The sequence below is a fragment of the Macrobrachium nipponense genome, chromosome 32, assembly GCF_015104395.2.
Source record: "Macrobrachium nipponense isolate FS-2020 chromosome 32, ASM1510439v2, whole genome shotgun sequence".
Lineage (NCBI taxonomy): Eukaryota > Metazoa > Arthropoda > Malacostraca > Decapoda > Palaemonidae > Macrobrachium > Macrobrachium nipponense.
The window spans coordinates 3448733-3469681 of NC_061094.1; positions in this window are offsets into that span (position 1 = coordinate 3448733).

Consider the following 20949-nt stretch of genomic DNA (forward strand, 5'->3'; position numbering starts at 1 on the left):
TCCTATGCCCCCTCTGGTGGGGCTCCCCCAAACAGCCCCCTAGTAAGACTCCCCACGGCCCCCCCTAGTAGGACTCCCCCACGGCCCCCTTGTAAGACTCCCCACGGCCCCCTAGTGGGGCTTCTCATGCCCTCTGGCAGGGCTCCTCATGTTGCAGAGACTGGTCAAGCCGGAGGACCCTGTTGGTTCAAGGGTTCAAGCCAGATCTCAATATGTTGATGACTTCTCTCTGACAGGGACATTGCCTGACATTGAGCCCTCACCTGATCCTGTCATAACAGTGCACCATGGAGATGACGGTGAGGAGATGGAGGCCCTCTTTATTCGTCAGAAGAGGGCCCTTTCTCCCTCTTCGCCTCATTTTCGGTCTCTCGGCCATCATAGGAAAAATAAAAGCAAAGTTGGAAGGGCAAGTGAAGGCCCATCATCTAAAAGATCTATATCACCCAGATCTAGATCAAGTAGCTCTGGTAAAACTGATAAGATCTCTCTCACCAGGACACAGATTCCTAAATTGGTAGAAAATTTTAAGATCCCATCCTCTAAATAATGGGGGCTTTATACCAAATAGAGAGCAAGTTCAGGTTCTGTTTAAAGAACATAATCTATCTGCGATGTGTCTACAAGAGACAAAGTTTGGAGAGCACACACCCAACGTGGGTTTTAATTATTCATTTCATAGGTCTCCACCCCTGATAGGTGTACATGCTCAGGGAGGCACAGGCATCATAGTCTGTAAGTCTATTAATCACAGAGTTGTTCAATTGAACACTGTGTTGTAGGCTTGTGCAGTTCAAATTTTCAATTATAAATGGATCACAATTTGTTCTCTCTACCTTGATCCATCATTGGAAAATAGATTGCAGGATGCGCAGGGTAATCCCTTTCAGCTAGAATTAACCGATCTACAGACGTTGATAGACCAGCTTCCTAAACCCTTCATTCTGATGGGGGATTTTAATGCCAAGCACACCCTCTGGGGAGAGCCAAACTGCGACCGGTGGGGTTTAATAATAGAACAGCTGCTTGACTTAAATGACATCACTTTAATGAATGATGGTTCCCCTACAAGACATGATGTTTTTCATAATACTGACTCAGCCATTGACCTCACTATCTGCCTTTCGTCTTTGAGGTTAGATTACCAGTGGGTAGTAGACCAGAATGATCATGGCAGTGATCATTGGCCCATTCATTTAAAGTTTATGAAAAATATTCCATCTCCATGTTTACCAAATTGGAAGGTAGGGGAGGCTGACTGGGGATTATTCAAAAAATCTACTGAAGTTGATGAAGAGATAAAAGATTTTCAGAGCCCAACATCTGCTTATTGAGTTATTTTTAATCAGTATATTGCTGTGTGGTGCCATGCTGTCTATTCCTCGAACTTCTGGTAAACCTCGGCATCCTCTAGTACCTTGGTGGAGTGATGCATGCGCCTTGAGCCGAAAGATAACAAGAACTTGCTACAAGAGATATTGTAGATTTCCTTGCTTTGTCAATAAAATTATCTATAAAAGAGCTCTTGCTAAGTAAAAGAAAACATTTAAGCAAGCAAAGAGGGAATCGTTTATCAGATATATAAGTGAATTAAAATATGATTCCCCTATGTCATTAGTCTGGAACAGAATCCGAAAGCTGCAAGGGAAATTTTCTCCACCTCCTTTGCCTATATTGAAAATTGATGGCTTCCTCATATCTGATTCTGGAGAAGTTGCAGAAACCTTTGGTAGGCATTTCTCCAATATATCTAGTGCCCTACATTACTCTCCTGCATTCAGGAATATTAGGGACGGTACCATGGTTGTTCCTGCTGTTAGTTTAAATTCAGAGTCATATAATCTTCCTTTCACCATGAAAGAATTAGATCATGCAATCTCGTTGTCTTCCCCAACATCTCGTGGGGAAGATGATATACTGTACTCAATGTTTTTTAATCTGCCTAGAAGTACAAAAGAATTTCTTTTAGACATTTTAAACAGTTTTTGGCTTTCAGGAACTTCACCAGAGTCTTGGAAGATATCGATTATTGTACCTGTTTTAAAACCTTTTAAAGATTCCTTCCTTCCTAAGAATTATAGGCTAATTGCTGTAACTAGTTGTGTCAGCAAGATTTATGAGAGGATGGTCAATGCTCGACTTGTGTGGTATTTGGATTCAAAGAATATTTGATCTAATCGGCAGTTTGGCTTTAGGAAAAATCGAAGTACTTCTGACCCTTTGATGTTCCTTACTCGGGAGATACAGAATGCTTTTGCTGTGCAAAACCAGACTGTTGCAGTGTTCTTTGACCTAGAAAAAGCCTACGACACTACCTGGCGAGGGGGTATTCTTATGCAACTTGTTGAGTGGGGTATTGTGGGTAATTTGTTCTATTGTCTTAAAGATTTTTTGTCAGAACGTTACCTGAAAGTAAGAGTGGGCTCTTACATTTCTTCTGCTTACCCTCAAGAAGAAGGGTTACCTCAGGGAAGCGTCCTTAGTCTAACACTCTTTAATGTAGCTGTCAACGGCCTACTAGAACTATGTTCCTGTCAGGGTGCATGGTCTGGCCTTTGCTGATGATTATGCAATAATCTGTAGCAAGTCTACAGCTGTCGAAGCTTGTCAAAAGATCCAGACTGCTATTAATGCTCAACATTATAGGCCAGTGCTAAAGGGTTCAAATTTTCACCAGAAAAAACCAAAGCTATACGATTTGCCGATTAAGAAGAGTGGAAGAGATCCCTACCGCTGTTTTTTAAATGATTCAATTTTACCTTATGAAGATAGCATTAAGTATCTAGGTGTTACATTTGATAAGAAATTAACTTTTACTCAACATGTTAATGAAGTTGTATGTAACGTGAAGCTTCGTCTTAATATTCTTAAAGTTGTATCTAATTTTAATTGGAGGGCAGATCGAATTACCCTTTTGAGGATGTACCAGGTGTTATGCCTAAGCAAAATTGATTATGGTTGTCAAGTTTATGGTTGTGCATGCAAGACAACACTGCAGAAATTAGATGTTGTCCATAATTTGGCTTTACGTATTTGTACGAGAGCCTATAGAACTTCTCCAGTAGAAGCCTATATGTTGAGTCAGGTTTTCCCCCACTATTTATCCGTAGGGAGGAATTAGGCTTGAGAGTCATATCAAAAATACTTATGTCAAAGCTAAACCCTAACTATAAGTACATTAGAGAACCAACTGACAGAGCCCCAAATAGACCGAGACTGCCAAAGCCACTTGAGGTTCGACTAGCAAGCTCTGCCAGGGAGGTGGGATTACTTCCCCCTGCAGTAGCTGAAATTTCGCCCTCAAAGTTTCCTCCTTTGAATAGACCATGCCTAGAAATCTGCCCAATTAGGGACAGCAGGAGCAACAGTTCTGGTGATCAGTTGAGGGCAAGTTTCTTGGACCATGCTTCCGAACATGGTGATTCTCATCATATGTATACTGATGGCTCGAAGGGTTCTGATGGTGTTGGTTGCTCTGTAGTGACTAGTGGTAATATCATTAAAAAGAAGCTTCCTTCTAATTCTTCTGTTTTTACAGCTGAACTGCTGGCAGTTTTGACTGCTCTTAAATATATTTTTTATAGTTCTTGTACTAACAAGGTTTTTACCATTTTTACCGACTCTTTGAGTGTTTTATCTTCTCTAAAAAGCCTAGTCTCTTGCCACCCTTTAGTGCAAGAAGTATAAGATTGGTTTTATCTTTTAATTAATAGAAGAGGATTTTCTGTTAGGTTTTGTTGGGCTCCGTCCCATGTTGGAATTGTTGGGAATGAGCGAGCCGACGCTGCTGCTAAGGCTGCAACTAGGCTTAGGCACATTTCCAACATGGACGTCCTTGTATCCGATTTTAAAGTACCATTCGATTTTGATTGTAGAACAGAACCAAGTGGCAGGCCCACTGGTCTACTTTAGATAATAATCTTAAATTGAAATCGATTAGGCCTTCTGTTCATCCTTGGCCTCATAGCCGGATGGATAGAAGGTCTGAGATAGTTTTAGCTAGATTATGTATTGGCCACACTAAATATACTCACGGGTATCTAATGATGAGTGGAGGATTTGACTGTGTGCTATTTTGGTGGAGTGCCCTCATTTTGAAAACAAAGTAGAAGGTTGTTTGCTGGCAAATAAGTCTCTTGGCGATATTTTAGGTGAAGGTGCTCAGGCAGAGCAAATTATTGACATTTTAAAAAAATATTGGTCTTTTTTATGAATTTTAATTTTCTCTTAATTGTTTTAGGTTTCTTGTTTGGTTTTTATGAATTAATGATTTGTATGTTAGATCGGTTGTGTGTATGTTTGTTTGTACGACAGTGACTTTTATTCTTAAAGATATATATGCGCTGAATGGCCCCTCGGCTCTGGCGCTTTGCTATGTGCCAAAAATTTTATAATCTAATCTAATCTCTCCTGTGCCATGGGTGGGGAGGTGCCTGGCTGGCCAATGGGCCAGGTGGCAGAGATATGGGTCGGAGAAGTGGGTGGTAGATGTCCTTCGGGTGGGGTACTTACTGCCATTAGACTACTCTCCTCCTCTGTCGGGCAAGTCGCAGCTCAGGAGGGCATATCCTCCAGATTCTGTGAAGTACCAGCCCAGACAGGTTAGGTGGATTCAACAATTTGGAGAGTAGGACTCTGGCTCGATCATCTTGCACTCCTTCCTTCTTGGAAGCCTTGCTAGGAGCTACTCAGGATCCCAAGTCATCGTTTCAACTTCCCTTGTCGGGGCACATCCAGATTCTCTGAAGTTCTTGGATCTTTGGGAAGAAGTGCAGATGCTGGACAAGGATGCGATAGAGGAAGTGCTGCGTCCTTCTCTGCGGTTTTACAGTCACATTTTGGTGCCCAAGGCGTCGTGAGGTTGGGGACCTGTCATCGACTTATCTACCTTGAATCACTTCATCAGGGAGGCACGGTGCAAGACGTAGACCCCGCTTTCAATGTTGGCCACTGTGTGGAAAGGAGACTTCATGCTGTCGATAGACTTGAGGGACACATACTTCCAGACCCTCGGGGACAAGGTCTTCGAGTTTCAAACCCTGTGTAGCTATGAAAAATACAAGTTTTCTTAGAAAATGTCATATTTTTAATACCACCTTCATTTTGATAAATTGGCCTTTCCTGTGGAACAGTCCATTACCATGCCAGAAGTTATTGGGAGGTTTGAGGAAGTCTGATGTCGTATAACAAATAATGTAAATTTTGTAAAGGGAAGAGAGGCAATTGAGGGGAAGAGGAGCATTGTGTTACAGTGATAACTGCCTAGAGGTACTCACCTGGATATACACCATACCCTCAGTGCTGTAGGGATCATCAGTTTGTCAAGATTGGACCCAACACTAAAAGCATGGTTTAACCTAAAAATTTGCGCTCCTAAACCATGTCGGTACTCTAGTTTCACCGATTGATCTGCATGCCATCCAGTTTCACTCTCTTTCAAAGTTAGAAGAGCAGCAACTTCTGTAAATAAAAAACCAAGAATAAGTTGTTAATGAAAAATGTTAAATTAAAGTGTTAATGAAAAATGTTAAATTAAAGGGGAGAATATATATAGGAAGAAGAGTAGAAAAGTATTAGGTCCCACTGTTGTGTTGAATCCACAGTAGAGACAGTAGACATAAGAGAGCAAACAGTAACTGCAGTGAATCCCCTAGCCCCCACTTCATGAAGGGTTTGGGATCAGGAGGACAGCGATCACTAGAATAAACATTGTCATAGTGAAGGTGAAAGATTTAGCACCTTTCCAAAAGATAGTAGAGTATATGGATTCATTACAGTAAATGTTGTTGAAGATAAACATGGACGATTTTGCTAGTAAATGTGTATACAGTTATGGAAAATATATCCATTGGAAAAAAAAGTACTAGGGTATATCCCAGTACTTTACAGCTGAATGATTCACCTTGAATGTCAGATGAGATGCTGGATACAATAAAGAATAGCTAAGCTTAATTCCTTTCCAAGTACTAGAGCCCTTACTATTTTTTAGGAGATACAGAAGAGTAAATCTTGATAGTGATCACTAATTTAACATTGCCACAATAAAGGTGAAATGTTAAGCAACCAGCATAAAGATTGTAGATTACGCAGTTTAAGTATGATGAAGTTTGATTTACTATGAGATTCAGGGCCTCTGTAAAACACGGTTTTTTTTGGACTTTGCTCATTATCAAGCATTCGAATGTAGCTGAAAGTTGACATATGTATATTTTACAACCACACACAAATTTTGGCAGCATTATCAATGACCTAAACCTGATAGTTTTAATTTTTGTAGAGTAGAAATTATCCAGCCGATGCCATGGCCAATGATTACGAGCCAAGAGTCGAAAAACATTCATTACGTAAGCAAGGTAAACAACATTTGACGTAATGTTGCCCCGCCCATCCACCAGACAGAAACTCATTCACCTTATTCCATCAGCTCTGAAACCCATAGCAGTCAATAATGGCTAACAGGATTTGGAATTTTCCCCGTGGTTGCAAAACTGCATTTGTCTTACGACTTGCAACTTTTTACAGTCAAGAGAAAGCCCGTGGCCATGACAAAGACTTTATGAATGGCGGAAAGATACATATATGTTGGTTGGGTATCTGTGCAAGCTTAGTAATACTACTGTAGTAATAGCAGTAATAGGCCAACTGCTGGGATCCTTGAGGATCATTTAGCACTTCTTGCAACGACTCGAGAAATGAGTTTTTATAGCCAGAAGTTAAATTTTCTAATCCAACAATGCCCATGATAGCCTTCAGTGTTATCCTGAATTATAACGAGGCCAAAGTGGGTGGAGCCTCATGAAGTCGTCATTCTGACGATAATTATTGGTGAAGGTTCAAAAGCCAAAATGTGTTGACGGCTTCTTTTTTTTTTTTTTTTTTTTTTTTTTTTTTTTTTTTTTTTTTTTTTATTAGTAAATAGGTAGATAGCCAATAAATAAAAATTGCTTGACATTGGATATAGCAGTTATCAAATAAAGCATGTCTGCTATGTTTTTGAAAATTACCAGCTATTCCCTACATCTTGTGAATCTGATTGTGACCTATAAAGTAGACTGTAATTTCTTAGGAAACTTATTTTGGAGTTAGACTAATAATCGAAGAGTTTTTGTATTTATTAACATATTTTGTTGGTTTGTTCATTATGACAATTATCAGTGGAGAGGTTTCAGAGTTCATAAAGGTGTACTGCTTTGCTTGTATTTACATTTTTATGTCGTTGTTACCAGAGGTCTAGCCTTCGTTACGTATAGCAATCATCCATCGAGAAAGAGGAAAGAAATGCTGTCATAGCTTACGTAACGAGTGCGTTCAAAACATTTTCTCAGAGTAAGTTGGCCCGTCTTCAAAAAAAGTCAACTTTTACATAATAAGTACCAAATTTATTACAACCTACGTAATGCAGAATACAGTCAAAATTTGTGTAGATATAATGTGTATTCTGAATAAGCGTTATGTTTATGAAATGACCATAGATCAAAAAGTTATTGGCGAAAAAATGCCGGTTACAGAGGCCCTGGAAATCTCATAGTAGGTAAACATAGCAGTTTGCTACTGATGTTTTTAAAATAGAGTGAGAGTTATGGAAACTATATTTGGCTGCGGAAAAAAGTACTTTTGGGTGGTATGGGGTATAAAGCAAGTACAGTACTAGAGACCCGGTCCTTTATCGTACTAGAACTTGAAATAATCGGATTTCAATGCAAAATATTGAGTAAATTTTGCATCCGAGCTCAAAGAAAAATTTTGCATCCGAGCTCAAAGAAGATTATAGAAAATATATTATGAGATTTTAAAAGATAGGTTAACCCTTGAAGTGTCAATAGTTGTGTCAATAGTTAGCTACAATCACAACTGTAAACAAAACACCCATAGTAATGGTAAAAATCATGTGTTATTCAAGTGAATCATTAGCGATACAACTTTTGATACTGTAAACAACTAATTACAGCAATTAGTTTGGATAATTATCATAATTAGAAGTTTGGACGAGCGAGTTCTCACTTTCTTACATTACAGGTGTACGATCTCTATCTGTAATTCTAAAAACTTAAAAGCTCTAAAGGTCCTAAAATGATACTTTCTGGAGAAAATTATAATTTGAAAAAGTTAAACTAATATTACAGAGTATAAGCATTGTCATCGTACACCATTTGCATTCAATATTGTTTACATTCTCAAAATCTTGTCTGATTGAGTACTATCGATATCTTCATTGCCATTAAACTTGGCTGGTAGATGATGTGTAAATTAGAGATACTTTTTCTTTAAATGAACAAAGTTGTTTTAAAACGAGCTCAATACATAATTATATAAGCTTTGTATGATTTTGCCAGTTCTTAACATCAATTTTGCATCCTCTGTTATTTTTTTTTTTTTTTTTTTAATGTGATGACAAATGACATTGGCAATTGGCAGTTTCTCAAATTGGTTATTTATGTCACCATTCTTAAAATATCAGCTGATTTCATGTTACCGATATAATCAGACTTCAGATGCTGAATGGAACTTAATTTACGAAAGAAAGCAGAGTTTAAGAAATGCACCTACTTTATTTGTAAGCATAGTACAGGCAGTCCCTGGTTATCTGGGGGGGGGGGGGGGGGGGGTTCCATTCCCAAGGGGGGGGTGCTGATGAGCGAAAACTGCCGTTAATTTACGGCGCCATAATGGTACTTAAGGTGCCGATAACCGGTTATCGCACCATAAGCATCCTTATGGTGTGTTAGGTATGATATGGCGCCATAAGACCTATGCCATAAAGCCAGATCGCCGATAACTGGGGACTGCCTGTATATATTAAACAAATTGCTACAAGTGGGTTTTTGTCAGTTTCAGACAGTGCTTTTGCCTGCCAATATATTATGCAGTCTGCTCATTATTCGCCTTTCCCAGTCACTTGATTTACGATGCTCATAATTCGTAGTTCCCAGTCATGCTTAACTTCAAGCCTTGTTGTTTACTAACTGGCAATATTTGCTTAATAGTATTTTATTATCAACTTAAAGGGTTTTGCAATATAAGTAGTTCCCCAGTTATACTTAACATCGGGATTCTTTCCAATTTTATAGGAATACATTTATGAGGATCTACTTCCAATGGGTATTACTCTGCCGATAATGATGTCACATTAAAAAGCACAGAGGCTATGAAAAGTGCCCTTATTTTAAAGGATATTTTATTTAAAAAAAAATTAATATACATATTGAAATATTTTTAAAGTGATACTGTGAACAGTATTCCAATAGACTGTATGATGGTTTGTTTATATCTGCTCACGCCACTAGCTGGTGATGTAACTTAGGAATTTTACTCAAGTTTATGATAACAGACATAATTTGGCTTGTTTTTAATATTTCATTAATTTGTAATAATGAGGCTTGTTTTTCAATATTTTTGATATTTTATTAATTTGCTGTAATAATGAGGTTTGATTTTCAAGGTTTTATTATTAGATACAATAATTATGCCTACACCTTACAGTACATACTACGTGCCTAGCCTAGCCTAGCATATGGTGCTCATCAACCATCGGTAATGTGGCCGCATAGGGCGTACGTAGGTCAGTTATTTTACTACAGTGTACATTATATAAAAATGGAAAAAGTTCATTGAATACAGTATATTATTTAGCATTGAACTTATCTAATTGTATTATATATGTAATGATTTGAGTTAAAAGGCAAGATAAGTGTAATAACTGGTGGTCAAGAACAGATTAATGTGTTTCCAGTAATCTCTTATGGGAAAAATTCATTCAGATCTCGACAAAATCGCATCTTGTTGCCTCTTGAACGAATTAGCTTCGATGTCTGGAATGCTACAGGATATACAGTACATATATATATATATATATATATATATATATATATATATATATATATATATATATATAATTTTTTTTTTCTTCATATGTAGTTTTCTGCAGTTCTTAGAAAAATTTATACTGTATGTATTGGGGTATGAGGTAGCAAGTTTACAACTTGCTACCTCATATTCCAGTGCTTTTGTAGCAGAATGGTTCACCTTGATGATCAGATGAGAATTTTGAATACAACAAGAAATACTGTAAGGTAATAAATGGCCTGAAGAAACATTGTGTAGAAATGCAGAAAGGTATATATATGAAAAAACTATATATGTATATGCATGGGGATAGTAGTTGTAATTGTTGCCAAAGTGTCTAGAAAGTGAAGGTAGAGTGTATGTAATGAGGTAGGGATGCTAGTAGAAGAAAAAATAAAGATAAATGATATTAAATAATGTGTTGTAAAATATTTTCGTGTAGAAGTACATCAATTGGTTATAGTAACAGAAACCCAATAGATGATTCGGCTGTGAATCAGCAGAGAAGAGCAGTTATGATTTTTCTTAGCTAAAGAAGAGCAGATCTTGATAGTGATCACAAACTTCATATTGCCATAGTAAAGGTGAAATTCTAAGTGCCCAGAAAAAAGATGGCTGATCAAGCAGTTTTAATACAATGAAGTTTGATTATGGTGAACTTAGCCTTTTTTTAGCGAGTGTTGCAATACAGTTACAGTTATGGAAAGTATATTTGCTTGAAAAGAAGCATTAAGGGTAAGCGAGACGAGAAATGAGAATGTACTGGGTATATGGGGTAGCAAGTTTTACAACTTGCTACCCCATATCCAGTACATTTATAGAAAATGATTCCCCTTGAAGTTCAGATGAGATGTTGGATGTCAAAAAGTAATGAACACCTTGAAGTGACATAATGTAAATTTTGCATTAAAAAAAAGCTATATATACATGAAAATTATATATATATTATATATGGGTGTATATTATATATATAATATATATATATATATATATATATATATATATATATATACGGTAGAGACCCGGTTCACGACCGTATTAGTACTCGACATAATCGGATTTCGCCACTAAATTTCCAATAAACTTTGTATCTGTTTTCAACCAAAAAACCAGTTTCCGACCCCCGACCATATGATGTTTGTAAACAAAACTGTTTCCGTCAGCCGCCGCTAGTTGGCGTCATCCAGTGCTACCAAATGTAGCATAATTTCATGTTTTTTTAGCACAATTTGACCCAAGAATTGGAGCTTAGCATAATTTCTTTCAAACTTAGGGTTCTAGTACAATTTTAGAATGTATTTTCACTAAAATTTTAAATAAAATGCAGAAATTCCTCAATTTCATACACAGCTTATAGTTGAATGTATCTACAAGTGAAATTGCCTCAAAAGCAGCACTAACAAATGAGTTAATTGCTAAGTTGAACCCAACTAAGGATTGTTAAATTTGTGAATAATTAAATAAATACCCACAGTGGCATGACAAACGATCAGTAAAGTGTTAATAATGTTTTTTCTTCATGAGTAAAGAATTACTTTTTTTCCTTTTTTAAGTTTTATTTTTTTCAGTAATCAAAATTTTAATTATGTCTGAAGTGATTTTCACACAATTTTCAAGTATTTATTCATTATGTATGTGATCTGTTAAAGAAAAATAGTGTTTCAGTGGCATGATAATGATCAAGTAATAAGTACGTATGTTTTTCTTCTTGAGTAGAGACTGGTTTGTTTGTTTACCTTTTTTTTTAGTTTTAATTTTTCAGTAAATATCAGTAAATAACAAAATGTATTATTTGAAGTAATTTTCACACATTTTCAAGTATTTATTAATTGTTTATGTGACCTGTTAAAGAAAAATGGTTCTGAGTGGCATGATAATGATGCAGTAATAAGTAAAATTTGTTGTTTTTCTTCACATTTGTATATGTGATCTTCACACATTTGTCAAATAGTATAATAGTGATTGCATATCAAATAGTGTACTAGTGATTGCGTATGTGATCTATTAAAGAAAAATGTGTTTATTACGAGTTTCCCAACATGTAAGATCATCAAATATTAAGTTATAATATTGTCTGTTCGTCACTTTTTGATCACTTTCACCTAATAATAATAATGTTTTAAATTTCCATTACATCGTTGTTTTAGCTCGAATGTATTAGAGAAATGAGATAATGATAGATTAATAGCATAATTCTGGCACAAAATTGCACCATATTTGGCATAAATTCTTGCTTGGACCGACTAGCGTAATTTAGCAAAACGGTTGGTAACACTGGTGACGCCACTCAGCATTGTTTAAAGTCCGCAACTAATGTTTACAAACATTCAAACATGTGTGCGTCTTGTACACCTTGCGCGCATTTCGTTTGGCGTTTTTCGGTTGGTATCAACTCTATACGCAAGTACCTTTTGATTCATCATGGGTCCCAACATTACTACTGGCTATCTTAATATTAAAACCTTTTGCTATTGTTAATCTCTGAAATAATGGAAAAGCGTTTTCCTTCTTCAAAATGTTTCCATCATTTCCAACTCCAAAATAAACCTTAAGTTTCGTCTATCCTCTCCTCTGCATGAAAGTGATGAGCGAAAAAAAGATTTAATCAAGCACCCTTGCTTGATTTTTTTTCAAGCGTAGACATATTCTAAAACCATGCTCACACTTGAGGCGCGAGTTTCAGTAGCAAATGCAATACGTATTTAAGTGTTAGGTTTGGAGTGAAGGCAATGTTACGTACGTAGGTAACATGTGCGGTTCGGTAGCGAATGCAATCTTTAAGTTTTGTTAACGCTTTCCCGGTAAAGAAGAAGTTAGTCATAGTTTATATCAGAGAAGCCACTATGCCATATTAAGTGCGTAGTAATTAAGAAATTAAGAAGAATCTTTTATGTCGTACTGTAATACGTTAATGTTTACGTGTAAGATTTGGTAGCGAACCAGTTACATACGTAACATGTTCGGTTCGGTAGCAACGCAATCTAAGCTTTTTAAGCGTGCCGGTAAAGAAGAGGTTAGCCTTAGGTTAACTCAGAATCTGCTACGGTATACATTAATTATAGAAATTAAGTAGATTCTTTTATGTCTACTGTAAAAATACGTCATTGTTTACGTGCGAGATTTGGTAGTGAAACCACTGTCACATACGTAACGTGTGCCGTTCGGTAGCGAACGCAATCTTAATCTTTGTTAAGCTTGCTGGTAAAGAGGAAGTTAGCCTTAGCTTAATCAGAGAAGCCACTATGGTATAGAATAATTATAGAAATTAAGACGATTCCTTTATGTCTACTGTAAAAAGATGTCAATGTTTACGTATGAGGTCTGGTAGTGACACAGTTTACATATGCAATGCATGCGCGGTAACGAACGCAATCTGTATGCTTCGTTTATAAGCGTCGTCCGTCGAAAAAAGAAGAAGAGAAAAAAAGAGGTTAGCTGATATTAAACTCAAGAGATGCTGGTACGTAATGGTATAGTAATTAAAGACATTAAGAAGATTCTTTTACTTATGCGTACGTATATAGTACCATTGCGTACCAGTAATAATGTCAAAGTCCAATAAGCTTTGAAACCAGCCCAGATATTGGACAATTTACCGTAAAAGCCGCACCTTTTTTATAAGACATTTATGAAACAAAATCGTTAGTATCATAACATTACATTTACTGAAAGATAATTTTCAAGCGATTTTGTATACAGTATTGCAGTCGACTCCGTAAAAGATTTACAATAAATTAATATCGAATGTAAATGTTTTTAGGCTTATAGCGAGATATGGTTTCTTTACTACTATAGTCCCGATATAAACCACCAGGGCTGCGCTATGGTTTGTTTACATCCTTAAATGCCGACTTACTTTAGGCAAATTTTTGCAAGTTTTTGATAAATATAAATTGGGTTTAATTTTAATAGTTTATTAATTTACTGTAATAATTAGACTTGCTTTTCAATGTTTTTATTATGTTAGCAACACGTTTTATGCCTACCCACTACACTACGTTCTACTTACTATTTACCTAGGTAGCCTATGGATCTTGGTCAACAATCAGTTGGACACAGGCTAGTTTTCTTTATACTGTATATTATACATTTAAAAATTATAAATATATGTTTAACATGATATTTATTTAACTTTTAACTTATTTAGTTGTAATTTTACATGTAATGTATTGTATAAAAAGGCAAGGTTAGGGTAATAACTGATGGTCAAGAACGGATTAATCCATTTCAGTTATTTCTTATGGGAAAACTTGATTCATTTCTCGAAATAATCGAATTTCGACGCTCCTTCTGGAACGAATTATCGTCGAGAACCGAGGCTCTACTGTATATATATATATATATATATATATATATATATATATATACAGTGGTCCCCTGTATTCGCGGGGGATGCGTACCAGACCCCCCGTGAATACTTAGAATCCGCAAATGTTTGGAACCCCTATGAAAATGCTAAAAACAGCCTATTTTGTTAGTTAAAACTCATGACCCAAACCCACTAAAAAACTTTATACTTTGTTTTTTTAATAGTTTTAACACAAACTGTGCATTTTTATGATGAAATTCATAAAAAAGCCAGGAATTTGTGGATATTTATCATAGAAAAATACAGCGAATTTTCCGCGAATAATGTGGGGAAACGTTCCCAATAGAAATCCGCGAATGTGTGAGTCTGCGAATCTGGAGAAGTGTGAATACTGGGGGATCCACTATATATATATATATATATACCTATATACCTATATACATTGGGATAAGTATCAAAATGATTGCAAAATTGTCTAGGGAGTGAAGGTAAAGAGTGTGTAATAGGGTAGGAATGCCTAGTAGAAGCAAAATGAAAATTATGAATGGTTATTTGATAATACGCCCCAAAAAAAAAACCTTTAAAACATTTCGTTTGGACGCACATCAATAGGCTGTAATAATAGAAACCCAATAGATGATTCAGCTGTGAATCAGTAGAGAAACAGAGCACTTAGATTTTTTGTAGCTAAAGAAGAGCAGCTCTGGATAGTGATCACTAACTTGGCATTACCACAAGAAAGGAGAAATTTTAAGTACTAAAAAAAGATGTAGATTAAGCAGTTAAAATACAATAAAGTATGATTATGGTAAACATAGCATTTTGTTAGTGAGTGTTGAAGTAGAGTTACAGTTATGGAAAATATATTTAGTGTAAATGAAGATTTAAGGGTATGGGGTAGAAAGGGAGTACGTACTGGGGTATGGGGTAGCAAGTTGTAACTTGCTACCCCATATCCCGGTACGTTTATAGCAGAATGAGTCTCACCTGGAAGTTCAGATGAGAATTGTGATACAGAAAGGAATGTCAAAAGGTAATGAATCCCTTGAAATAACTTTGTATAAATTTTGCATAGAACTGCAGAAAACTATGTTGGATATATATATCTGCTTACCATTCATCAATTATTACCTCACTAAAAGCCAGTCACCTGAACCCTCATAACACGTATTAAACAACTGAATACTCAAATGGAAACAGTGATCCCTTAGCACTTACCAGTATTGCAGAAAATCTGACTATGTTCATCAAAACAGGTGTGAGGTAATCTTGTAAGTAATTAAATTAATCAAAGGGCATCACTCCATCAACACTTTAAAAGTCTAAGTACTTCCCTGGTTCTAAGTCACTTCAAGTTAATTGAAGGAAAGCAAATCAATTACCACTCTATGTTTCTACCTAACATAAATATAATCAAATGCAAATATACTGGTATGAAAATAAAAACACTTATAAAAATTTTAAATACAAAAATTTATCAAAATCAAAATTTATAAGTGAAATTCACAATATCAGGGAAAATTACTGTTACTTGAAAACAAAGTAAAGTTTGATTAATTCTTGAATCAAATTAAGTAAAATTAAATCAAAATTAATTTATCACAAAATTCAAGAAAATTAATTCAATTAAAATTCAAAAGTGTTAGGCAATAATTGAAAATTTGAAATTAATTCACAAGTGCTAAACAACAACAAAACTTGAAAAGAATTCTAAGTAAATGCAAATTAATTCACAAATGTTAAATTTAATTAAATGTGCAATGATTAAGCATTGAAAATAACTAAGTCAATTAAATGGTGAATGCAAATGAAAATATAAAATAAAAAGACACACTTCAATAAGAAAATGAACAAGTGCACAAACAATTGAACAAACACAATACACAAAAAATTCTAGTTCAGTTGTAAAAAGTGTAAATCTTTTCACTCAAAACATTTTAACCATCAGTTTTTACTGAACCTTCGTAACCATCTGTTATTAGTTAACCACAGTTCCTATCCGTTATTAGTTATTAGTTAATCACTGTTCCTAACAATTATTAGTTATTAGTTATTACCTAACCGTTATTAGTTGCAACTAATAAAAATATAACACACTTTACCTTTTTGGTATACCAACTTCTTTCTTTGCTGCAGTCTTGTTTTATACACTTTCACAAAAACCAGGCGCCATTACGAAACAATGTTTGTTCAGATTCCACAAAAAAAACTAAATAACACTAAACAAACTAAGAATTATCAAATATGAAATTCTAAGTTATGAGTGACCAATTTACGTTACGTTAATATAATCTCATGGATGTCGCGAGAGAGAGAGAGAGAGAGAGAATGTTAATGCCTCGAGGTTCTAAGATATAATGAAATCTTCTTCCTTTACGGAAACTGGACTGGAGATATGACACAAAACGTATTGAGACAAAAATTCTAGAAGCTCCGAAATCTTACGCAATTTCACATACAAAATGTGCAATCCCCACGTGGCTTTGATCAAAGACATATGCGTACAAGACGATTCTGCTCAACAGACACGTACCCGATCGAAATGGAGGTTGAGCGATAATTAAGATTGGCATGTTTAGATGTCATCGCGAAGACTCGATTCGATTGCATATCAAACGTGTTGACAGATTTAGGAAAGCAAACGGATCTCACAGACCCTCTAATCTCAAAGTGTTGACATAAAAGGGAAAACACTCGCAGATTCGAACGGACAAAGAAAATCTCTCTCTTTTTACATTCTACGTTAAATATATATATATATATTCTTTTATAATATGTAATGCAAAATCTGAACACACATTTAAAACATCCTATCTCTAAACTATCTAGGAATCTGAAAAAATGTTACACAATCTACATGACATTTCAAAGAGGGGAAATATGCCTTTTGAAAGTAGCAATATATATATATATATATATATATATATATATATATATATATATATATATTTCATACTTACATCTTATTATATGGGCGTAATGTCTGTCTGTTTGTCTGTCATTCAATCACGGCCAAACAGCTGGTCAGATGGGCATGAAACTTGGCCGGGTTAGGGTGGGGACCCCTAAGAGGGTTTGTAATGGGGTTTCATCCAACTTACCCCCCCTCCTTTGTAGGGGGTGGGGGTGAGAAGGGATTCCCTGAAACGGAGCTTGTTTCTTTTTTTTTTTTGCCGTTTTTTTTTTGAAACGAGGATGTTTTTTTTCTTTGGACGTGAAACGAGCTTGTTTTATGCCCGTAGACTTCGTTACTTCACTATTTTTCATACATAATTTCTGTACAACTTCCCCGGAGAAAGTTGCGAATATTTCAGCTCGGACACAATAGAAGATGAAAATCATCATCAATATCTGCAAGATTTTTTGAATAACTTAAATCCATCGGGACTGCCAGTGCACAAAATAACGTTGAAGAAGTACTGCCCGGTAATGTTGCTTCGGAATTTCGATCCTGCCAATGGACATAATAAAAAGGAAACTAACAAGTTCCTACTTTCTATTCTTTTTTTTTGGAAGACACAGGATCATAAGAGCATTTATCAGTAGCCATAACGCACTGACATACAAGTTGCGTCATTGCAGTAACATAATGAAAAGAAAGATACTTTATTATTCGTATCACCGTGCAAAGTAATTGACAAAGAAACAAGCCAATCAAGATCCCTGTTCCGTTAAATGAAAGTCACCGACGAGAGAGAGAGAGAGAGAGCCATTTAACGACATTAATGCACTACAATTTTATAATTTTATCTTGCTATCGAAAAATGAGAGAGAAAGAGAGAGGAGATAATTTGTGATTTGAGAGCTAAGTAATCCGATAATCCCATCACCGTCTTCGTTACTTGACTTACATTGAGAGAGAGAGAGAGAGAGAGAGAGAGAGAGAGAGAGAGAGAGAGAGAGAGAGAGAGAGAGAGAGAGAGAGAATCATTAAAAGAGGGTAAACAAACAATAATGAATACAAACTTCTTTTACTTTAGTTCATTGATCGTCCCTTCACTTTCGAGAGAGAGAGAATATCATTAAAAAAGGGAAAAAGGGGAAACAACAATGAACTAAGAAATTTCTCTTACATTCAGTGATCGTCCCTTGAATTACATTGAAACGAGAGGAGAGAGAGGAGAGGAAGAGCGAGAGAGAGACGAGAGAGGAGAGAGAGAGAGAGAGAGAGACTATTCATGTAATTGCCCTTATTTTAATATTGCTGAACAAATAGTACATATAAATTTTTCACTTCTGCACCCGTATTTTATCATCCATCTATGATGGGTAAGTTTGCTAGTATATATAATATATATATTATACTCACATCAGTATAGGTATAGAAATGGTTGGAAAAGTTTTAGGAAGTGAAGGTAGAGATTATGCAATAAGGTTGTTATGCCTAGTAAAAGCAAAAGAAAATTTAGGAATGTTATTTAATAAATGTGTCTTTAAGCATTTTGGTTTGGAAGTGCATCAATAAGCTGTATTAATGGAAACCTAAAAGATGATTGAGTTGTGAATCAGTAGAGAAAAAGAGCACTTATGATTTTAAGTAGCTAAAGAAGAGCAGATCTTGATATTAGTCACAAACTTGACATTGGCACAGTAAAGGTGAAATTCTAAGTGCCCAGAAAAAAGATAGTATATTAAACATGATATACAATGGAGTTTGAATAAGATAAACATAGTAAATTGTTATTGAGTGTTGAAATAGAGTTACACTTATTGAAAATATAATGCTACAAAAGAATTATTAAGGGCATGGGGTAGAAAGAAAGTACGTACTGGGGTATGGGGCAGCATATCCCAGTACTTTTATAGTGAAATGATTCACCTAAGTTCAGATGAGATGTAGGATACAGTAAAAATCATTAAAAGGTAATGAATCACTTGAAGTACTAACTTAGTATAAATTTTGCATAGAACTGCAGAAAACTACATATGGAATAAAGTAGATACATATGCACACATATACATATATATTCACACACATAAAGATAGGTACAGAAATGGTTGCAAAATTGTCTAGGAAGTGAAGGTAGAGAGCATGTAATAAGGTTGGAATGCCTGGTATAGGCAAAAGAAAAATTAATGTTATTTAAGAAATTTGTGTTTTAAAGTAATTTGGTTTGGAAGTGCATCAATTGACTTTATTAATAGAAACCCAATAAATGATTCTTCTGTGAATCAGTAGAGAAAGTGATCACTTGGAATATTTAGAAGCTGCTATTTAGCTGTGAATCGGTAGAAAAAAGGGCACTTATGATTTTTTGTAGCTAAAGAAGAGCAGACCTTGATAATGATCACTAATATGACATTGCCACAGTAATGGTGAATCTTTAAATACCTAGAAAAAAGATGCAAGAATAAGCAGTTTAAACACAGTGAAGTTTGATTAAGGGAAACATAGTGTTCTGCATGTGAATGTGAAAATATTTGCTGGAAAAGAAATAGTACAAGGGTATAAGGTTGAAAGGAATTACTACATACTGGAGTTTGGGGTAGCAAGGTATGTTGCTACTCTATATCCCGGAACTTTTAAAGCATAATGATGACTTCTGAATGTCATAGGAGAAGTTTGATACGTAAATGAGTAGCTAATTGTAATGAACATCTTGAAGGAACTTGGTATAAATTTTTGTGTACCCTACATATGAAAAATATATGTGTAGGTATAAGGTAGAACTAACTAGGAAAAGCAAAATGAAAATTGAGAATGTTTATTAATTTGTGTTGTAAAACATTTTTTAGTGGAAGTACATCAATAGGCTGTAGTAATAGAAACCCAATAAATGATTCATCTTTGAATCAGTAGAGTAAAAGAGCAGTTAGGATTTCTAGTGGCTATGATTTAGCAGTGAATCGGTAAAGAAAAAAGCACTTACAATTTTAAGTAGCTAAAGAAGAGCAGATGTTGACATTGCCACAGTAAAGGCGAAATTTTGATTAGCCCCATAAAAATGGTAGATTAAGCAGTTTTTCATTACAGAGAAGTTTGATTAAGGTAAACAGCAATTTGTTAGTGAGTGATGCAATAGTGTTACAGTTATGGAAAGTATATTTGCTGGAAAAGAAGCATGAAGGGTAAGGGTAGAAAGGGAGTATGCACTGGGGTATGTGGGGTAGCAAGTTGCTATATCCCAGTACTTTTATAGCAAAATGATTCTCTTGGAAGTTAAGATGAGATATGGGATACAGTAAGGCATGTAATGAACACCTTAAAGTAATATAGAACTGCAGAAAACTACGGATGGAATAAGTGTGTGTGGGTGTGTGTGTATGCATATATATACAGGCAGTCCCCGGGTTATGACGGGTTCGGCTTATGATGTTCCGAGGTTAAGGTGCTTTTCAATCATATTCATCAGAAACTATTTCCAGGGTTATGACGCATGTTCCAGGGAAACGACGCTTCCAATGCTGATCGGGCAGAAGAAAAATGACACCAAAAATGCAAAATAATCAATATTTTTAAGTTTTTTTTTGATGAAAAATGCCATAAGAATGCAGTTTACATAGTTTTGAATGCTTCCAAAGCATTAAAACTAGGGTTTTCTTAGGATTTTTGATGATGTTCTGGCTTACGACGATTTTCAGGTTAAAACGCGTCTCAAGAACTGAAACCCCGACGTAACCTGGGGGATTGTCTGTATATATATAATAGTAAACATTAAGATGGGTATAGAAATGGTTACAAAAGTGTCAAGGAAGTGGAAGTAGAGAGGATGAAATAAGGTTGGAATGCCTAGTAGCAGCAAATGAAAAATTTGGATTGTTATTTGATAAATGTGTTTTAAAGCATTTTGGTTTGG